Source organism: Taudactylus pleione, unplaced genomic scaffold, assembly GCF_031769625.1.
Source record: "Taudactylus pleione unplaced genomic scaffold, aTauple2 ptg000161l, whole genome shotgun sequence".
Taxonomy (NCBI): domain Eukaryota; kingdom Metazoa; phylum Chordata; class Amphibia; order Anura; family Myobatrachidae; genus Taudactylus; species Taudactylus pleione.
Genome location: NW_028284563.1, coordinates 4,883,058 through 4,889,057, shown reverse-complemented (window position 1 = coordinate 4,889,057; position 6,000 = coordinate 4,883,058).

Sequence of the window (6,000 nt, the reverse complement as noted above, 5' to 3'; positions counted from 1 at the left end):
ATCTGCTCAGCAGCTACGAGCAGTCTCCACTGCAGCTCAGCACACGCTGTGTGCTGGGCTGCTGTGAGGGAGGGGGAGCGGCGCTGGACCCGGGCCCCTGCCGTGCCCCGGTAATCTGTACTCGCCCCCCCCCTCTCGGCACCCCTGGTTGTAGTGCCCCTTATAACACATGCCACGCAGTAGTAGAGCCCTTATATATTATGGCCCATAGTAGTAGTGCCCCTTATACATTATGCCCCTTACACATTATGCCACACACAGTAATGCCCCTTATAACACATTATGCCCCACAGTAATGACACACACAGTATTGCCCCTTACCTATGCTATTATGCCACCTCCACTCCCCTCCAGCAACTCTTTCTGTGTCCCATCTTACCTCCCCCTTGTGTCTGTCCATCAGCCTCTATTCTTGTGTGCCCTGGTGAATTTGGTGCCAGGCTGCCAGCACCTGTATGCAGCCATGGGGAAACAGTGCCAATATCATTTTTAATCAGGCACCGGTCGTGAGCCAATCAGAACCCATGGACCAGCAGCTGCTGCTGCTTGGCTGCTGGTCCATGAGTTCCTATTGGCTCGCAACCGGTGCCTGATTAAAATTATATTGGTGCTGTTCCTCAAGAGCTGCCACAGCTGCATGCAGGTTCTGGTGGACCCTCTACCAAAAAAGTGAAAGAAAAAAAAATATGGCAGGGTGCATGGGGTTGCTTGCTGGGCCGGCGGGCCCCCTAAGCTGCCAGGCCCCATAGCAGGTGCACCCCTTGCTTGCACCCTCTATAGTTACACCACTGACACTAAATCATTAAATGTTTAGACAACTAGACTGCACCCTTCATGTTATACCATAGCTGAAGCATACAGCAGAGAAGCTTCTTACCTGTAACACCTGTGGGGTGTTACAGTGCACCAACAATAGCTTCATATCCCTTAGCTCTGTATGAGCAACTATATATATATATATATATTACTCACGCTATATAGATGATATGATACTAGTGTGGGATGGCACTAAGGAAAGCCTTTTTGATGTGATTGCCGGACATAATAACAGCACCAGCCCTGTGAAGCGGACTTTTTGGATGTGAAAATTTCTAAGGGTGTAAATAAGCTTAAAACTACACTGTTTGCAAAATCCACAGACCATAATGTTCTGTTAAGCCCGAAAAGTTTTCATCCACAATCTGTTTATAGAGGTCTGCTATTTTCGCAGCTACTTCGTGTCAGATGTATTTGTAGTGATGAAAATGATATGGAAAGTCAAATGGACCACATGATAGAGAAATTTGTGTCTAGGGGTTACGACCGCAACCTTTTGGTAGCTACAAAAAATAAAGTTCTCTCTATCCCTAGAGAAAATACCCTCAAAATTAAACAGAAAAAATCTCTATCTAATAAGATCATTTGTCCTAATAGATTTAATACGCCCAGTCCTAAGGCGAGAGGTGCAATTAAAAAATTCTGGCCAATCATATGATCTGATACAGAAATACCAACTTTGGCTAATAAACACATTATGACTAGTTTTTCACGTGGAAGAAACATCAGGGATTACCTTGTGCATGCAGATGTTACCAACTTTGGCAAAAAATCCCCAAAAACCTCTTTAGGAGACCCTAAAGTTGGCTGTGTGTAATGTACGGGCTGTGTGTAATGTACGGGCTGTGTGACCTGCAGACAGGTGACACCATCAAGCATCCTTACTCTGCTTAAAAGTTTTAAATCAGACATCGTTTATCTTATATGTCTAAATATTTAGTCTATGCATTAATCTGTCCATGCCGCAAATATTATATAGGAAAGACTGTTTGCCAATTTAAAACCAGAATGGCGCAGCACAGACAATCAATAAGGGCAGCAGTACTTTCGGGCACTAGTGAACAGCCAGTTGCCAGACACTTTGCCATGATGGGTCACTCGCCAACAGCAATTAAACATATGATTATAGATCATGTCCTTCCCTCCCCCCCGCCCCCCGGAAGTGACAGATCAAAATTATTACTGCAAAAGGAGGCAAAATGGATTTTTTTATTAGAAGCTTTAAGTCCAAGAGGACTAAATGAAACCATGGGACTACATTGTTTCATTTGATGTCTCTTTGTATATACTGTACTGTGTGTCATTTTACTTGCACTTTCCATTTGATCAAACTGACTACCTGTTCGCAAGCAGCACTGTTCTGCTGCATTAGCTGTATAGCATGTAGATTTTTGGTAGTGGATCAATTATTATTATTAGGATGTATCACATTAGTGATGTTTTAAGGACATCGGGTATGTGCAATATTTGTGTTTTTTTGTTTGTTTGCAGTTTTGTTTATCTTACCCTTATGATAAATTGTCATTTGTCACTGCTACTATTAGCTTCTAATTAGCTGGGCTGCATTGGTATGTGGAGCTTGGCTACTTGCTTTGATTAATTATTTGCTTAGCAGCTGTGCTACATTGATAGTGTGCAGAGTGTTGCTGCTTTACTGCAGTCTATCTTGCTGCTTATTAACCATGGATTATTACGATTTTATACGCAGGCAGATTTTGCCTATACTTTGTTATTATATGCCTCATTACTTTTAATGTATTTTTTGTACTTTAATATTATGTTGGTGAAGGAAGCACTGGGTGTGACATCATCAACCTACATCCCATGGCTGCGAGATGTGCCTGACATGAGGCTACATTGGTGAAGGGCAGCACCTATATATGGGGAGTAGGGCATGTTTTCTGTATTGCCCTGATGAAAATGCGTTGAAACGTTGGCCTTTGCTACATGGTGGTTTTGTGTCTTTTTTCATTCCTGAGCGCCGCCGATTGTGTGATTCTGTAGAAGAAAGTTGTTACCATCATCTTCAAGACGGAGGGCAATGGGGTCAGATCTGGCAGTGAGTGCCAGAAAATATATAAATAAATATATATATATATATATATATATATATAAACTATATAAATATATAGTATATATTTTATTTTTTATTTTAATTTTTTTTATTGGGTGTGAGAAAGTGTTAATATTTCTTTTAAAAACAGAAGCATATATCTACATTCTTTCTACATCTCTTTACATTTTGCTTCTCTAATTCTAGTTTTTATGTCTGATTTCCTAAATCCTCATTTGTTCTATGCAAAATTCTATACCGGTTTATTATATTACACAGTTACCATTTTCCTTATGCAGTTTTCAGCATCTGTTATGTTGTACGCATGAACAAATACACTGCTCTTCATATGGGTGTCGATTTTTTTTGTCATTTTTTATTTGAAAGTTTCTGTTGGAAGCCTTTTGCTGCTTTGTTCTAAAAATAAAGTATTTGAAGACGTCTGCCTTGCCCCTGGGTTATCATGAAATGAGCCCATGGTTTGGGAACAGGTAGAGAGTGTGACAGCCCAAGAGAGGACTGTTCTGTGTCCATTATTTCAAGCTCAGACCTCACAAGTCAACAAAATCTGTGTCTTTTGTTTAGGCAAATCATTTTATAAATCCCAGATGACCGGCTTATTTAGGATCATAAACCTCTGAGAAGAGTCAGAGAACAGTATGAGAGGCGTTGTCTGCTGGGGTGTGACTGGTTTTCTTGAATCTAGACAGATACATTTTGAATTGAGGAGGAGAATCGGGCTATAACAGAACTGATCTTCATGGGTTCATCTTGCTCTGAAAACATCCAGATTGAACAAGCCTTTGAGACTATGGGTCTAATTCAGCAAAGAACGCAGTTGCTAATATGTATGCAATTGGCCGATTGTTTCGTATTGAGCATGCGTATGCATCGCAATGTGCGTGCGCAAACTAGCCATTTCGATCGGGGCGGCAATTCCAATCGCAATGCAGTGACTACGCAAACCCATCGCACAGTGATTGACAGGAACTGCCGTTTGTGGGTGGTAACAGGGGGTGGTCTTAGCCACTGCAATGCCATACACAGCTTGAGGCCTGATAGCGTGTTTGGAAGTTAGCATTTCCTGAGTAACGTCAGGGCTCTATTGTACCGATGTTTTCGCAGTCCTGCCAAACATTACGGATGTGTGTAAGGTAAGGTGGGCGGCCTTATGTAGTGCAGCAGCGGCATTGCGATCGCAATGAATTAGCAGACTATCGCAGTTGAACTACGTGCGTAATCGCTATTGCATTCAAAGTTGTATTCCATAGTGAATCAGGCCCTATGGTTGGAATTTAATGATGTTAAATTGTAAAGGCAATCTCTGAACCAGTGTCCACCCCGCAAAGATTATTTTGGCCACTAATAACTACCAATTCCCTATGTGAGAGGTTCTCAAACTCCGTCATTACAGTCACAATTTTTTAATTAAATTGACTGAGGTACTAATTAAGCATTCTATGTATTAGGATGTGGTCAGAATGCCTACCGCTGGGAATCCGGCACTCAGAATGCCGACACCAGAATCCTGACACTTGCCAAAATATCGGTACTGACATCCCGACCGCCAGAATCCCGAAGGAAAATACTGGGGTTATGTGGAAGGTTAGGAGGAGGGCTAGGCTGCGGGTGGAAAGGTTAGGTTTAGACTGCGGGGGGGAGGGTTAGGTTTAGACTGCGGGGAGGGAGGGTTAAGTTTAGGCACTAAAGGGGAACGTTAGGTTTAGGCACCTGGAAGGGAGGGTTAGGTTAGTCTTACTTACCTGGGGGTGTTGGCATTCTAACCTTGTTGGGATGCCGGCATCGGCATTCTGACCGCCAGGATCCAGAGCGCCAGCATCCTGTACCCAACCCCTATGTACTAAGCCTTGGAGACCAAGTGCTGGTCACTTCAGAGGCCAGGAATATGCATCCGCGGACGCAGCTACTGGCCTTGTCACTTCTGGAAATCGGGGGTGACATATGCCCGATTCCTGGAACGATGACCAGCCACGCCCATGCTCCGACCCCCCAAACCCTGCAGCATGTCAACCATTGGAGCAGTTTGTTTATCATCGGATGAACATATATATCTATGAATCAGACTCTCTTAGATTTGCTCTATTACAAAGCAGCAGAAATTGTGGAGAAACATCAGACAAATGAACCTGGGATTTCATGTTACATCTGCAGAAGTAGCAGTGTTATTCCTGAGTAGCCACAAAACATTGGTAATAGCCGCATGGAAGTTACTGTTATATGATCTGGTGCTGCAGCTACACAATCGGTGGGAATACAATTACTTTTATGCTGGAAAAGTAACATTCTGGGACTGAATTCTCACCAGTTCCCTGGACAGAAATGTAATTCATGTACATCGTGTGGGCCTAAATCAGAGTAAGGAGCAAAACAATAAAAGGAGCAAAAAAGGAGCAATTTGCACCTTGGCGAAACCATGTTGTACTGCAGGTGGGAGAGATTTATATTTGGGAAGGGGTGTATATATAATAAGCGGCACAGTATATATTTACTACATGCAAAAAGACCAGCTAGTGTTTCCCCTGCATGCAGAAAAAAAATGATTTGCACCCCTCGCGTGGTTTGTTCCAGGAGCAAATTATTATTAGCAGTTTCTAACTCTAAGGCCCTGCAACTCTCCCAATATGTTTTGGAGCACAGCCTTGTATCCCTTAGGGAGCAGTAAGTATTCATTACAAAATAACACCCTTTGTAGAAGTGATCAGTTTGACATCAGAAGTGCCATATGAAAATCTAACTTGCACGGAACACGAATTATTATTGCTGGCTAATTGTTGTTGGTTAATTAGCTTCTATTTAAACTAGGGATGTGCAGGCTCAGATAGGTTCGAGTTTGCACGTTGAGTTCAGATTTTTTCCTCCAAAAAAACGGAACTCAGAAAGAGGCAAAACGTCATCTTGCATGGACGAACATCATCATTCCGGTTTTGTACAGGAATGATGATGTTCGTCCATGCAAGATGACGTTTTGCCTCTTTCTGAGTTCCGTTTTTTTGGAGGGAAAAATCCGAACTCAACGTGCAAACTCGAACCTATCCGAGCCTGCACATCCCTAATTTATACCCCCCCAGAATAAACAGGACAATAGGGAAGTTTGTTGTTGATGTCATTGG